Genomic DNA, 2,825 nt, shown 5'->3' on the forward strand with positions numbered 1-2,825 from the left:
CGGACGTGCGTCTAACTTAGCAACGCTTAAGGGGATCGGTGGGAACACATAAACATAAATAAGTAAGACAAATAAACTCTCTTGACACGAGCATTTAGCAGTCGAATGGAGAAATGTGCTGCCAATGACAAAGTTCAATTGCTGAGTATGACCCCATTATCGGGGGGGTTAAGTGAAAGGAGGAGATGGCCTTCAATCTTAGGGTATCTTAGGGTGGTATTTGAAAAATAAAATAAAATAACTTGAGGATAGTTATGGTAGTCCCAATGAAAATCTCTGATAGTTCTTACTTATAATATTATTTTAAAAAAGGAAAAGGTTCTACGAATCTTACCTGGGTAAGATATTTTGTATTCCAACTTCCTTTCAACCTGACAGAACTACCCGTAGTCGGAGTACTCCTGTTTCTTGGTTCGCTTGTCGCTGTCAATTGCCGTTTATTTGTTGTGATTTGTGTGTGGGTGGTAGTACGAATCTTCTGGGGGGAGTCAAGTGACAGCTTATCAAATACAAATTGACAGTTGACACGTCACCCCCAACCCCATTCCCAACGCCCAACCCCAACGCCAGCCCGCCGAAAAGGCACCTTCATTACAAGGCAATGACAGTTGGTTTTCCGTGCGGGCCTTGGTTTGTGCCTTCGAGCACATTATACCATACCTTGGCTTCCTCGATAGCCGAATGACGGTTTTCAGCCTTCACCCCTTCGGGGCTTGCGAGCAGGTGTTGAACTCGCTTCCTGATTTGCATTGCCCGGTCATGATTCCACCTTTCACAAACTTTTATGTAGTCGTCGTCGCTGGCGTCATCAACATTCGCTGTCCGCAAGTAGTTCCTTCCGCAACACGGACACCGCCACCTCCATGAAAACCAATTAATTTCTATGAATTGTAAAAGTTCAAACTTTGGACAGCCGCCCTTGATACGAGCCTTTGCGTGCTGTTGGCGCTGAAAAGGATTGTCGGCATTATATAGCAGTTGCAGATATGCATCGGGAACCCTTTGAGCAAATAAAGTGTATCCCCTAAACCCCTCGGATTCGTTTTCTGAGCATGACAACATCAATAACCATTTCGCTATGCCTTGTCGCCTATTAAGGGTATAAGCCGAAGAAACAAAATACTGACAGACAGCCACACGAAAATTATGACTTTTGTCCCGGCATTTTTGCATTCATATGCCGGCGTATAATTTCACAATTAATTATGAAATATGCCATATAAAAAATTGGAGGAAAACGAAAAAAAAAAAAGCCAGGCTAGGAACCAGTTAACCGGAGCCAGGAAACAAAGTGAAAAAGAGTGGCTCAACAGAAGGGGGCCCACTGTGCCTATGACTAAACAAAACGATACGAAATGACACGCTGTCAACGTGGGGTCGGAGCTAGCAAATTATAATAATAATAACAGTAGGAACAGTAGCTGCCGACCGGGCCTGGGCCCGGGCTGGCCGTCAAGTAGACGACAATGCGACAAAGTGCCGGGTCTCGGCCCCAGTTCCGATCCGGAGACCAGAGCTGGGTGGCTTCAGATGGCTGTGCCGGGGCATGTCAGTTATGCGCATTGTTAGGTCTACTGGCAAAACGAGTCAAACGACGATTAACGCTTGGCTGAATTGACTCGAAAACTGCCGGTCATAAATTATCCAACAAAAAATGAAAAGCTTCTAATTTGGGTTAGTTTCGGCCAGGTCCAAGACTCTCAGTCCGAGGCGGCCTGGGTGGCAAAAGGAGGGCTTAAGCCCCCGCTTCGTAATGCACCACTCTGAACGGCCAGTTGCATGTCATGCAATGCGTCACGTTGCACAGGTTGCCACTTTTTGTACGGGGCATTATTATTAACTAGTTAGCGACATGCAACTTGTTGGAACCGAGCCGCCCAATTTCAAATGCCCGCCGACTGAGCTTTCAAAAAAAAAAGAATGGAAAACCAACAACTGAAATAACAAATAACTGGTTGGTTGGCAGTACCTACCATACGTCAATTGGCAGGGTCCATGGGGGGTTGTGCATGTCACCGGGCATTTATGATTAAGTGAGGTACATATTAATATTATCGTGCGACTCACCTGGTCTCTTTCAATGGTGAATTTTCTGCCAGACAGTTTGTATGCTAATTTGCGGGCTTAGGCCGCCTCACAATGGCCAAACAAACAAACACCCATAGCTATACTATATGTGTGTGGTATATAGCATAGCACTCCTTGGCAGTAGTACTCCATACCAGAATGGTTTATTTTACTGTTATTTTAATTTATGGCAATTTTATGCGAGTGCACAGCGTAGTTGGGAAGTTGAAAGCGAACACATAATAATAAAAGCGGAAACTATTGTATTAAGTGTTTGATTTATGGTTTAACTCAATTGTTTTATTTATGAGCCATTTCAGGTTCAGAACCTATTGTTCGGCCGGCCTGGGTATGGGGTATGGGTGATGATTTCAATTTCTATGCCAGGGTCAGCCAAGTATTTCGCCATGGCTGTGTTGGCTGGAATGCCAGCTCTTGGCCAGAGTGAATTGAACACATTTTCAGCATTCCGCCTCTTTTTAAATCACTTAATTACCCACCAAAAATTCAATCGTATTCATGCTCGGTCTGTCTATTTGGTAATCCAAAATTAAACGCACATTTTATGTGCATTTAGAGCTGACTTGGCACAACACTAATTGCACCGCACGACCGCAAACCACATTTGCCTACAAAAGCAAAAAAAAAAAAAATACTTTAATCAACCTGGTAATGGGGGTACGTGATCAGGTGGGAATTAAATTAGTCTGATATATTAAGTAGTCTGTAGCTATCTTATAATAGTCTACATATGTTTC

Source organism: Drosophila bipectinata, chromosome 2L, assembly GCF_030179905.1.
Source record: "Drosophila bipectinata strain 14024-0381.07 chromosome 2L, DbipHiC1v2, whole genome shotgun sequence".
Lineage (NCBI taxonomy): Eukaryota > Metazoa > Arthropoda > Insecta > Diptera > Drosophilidae > Drosophila > Drosophila bipectinata.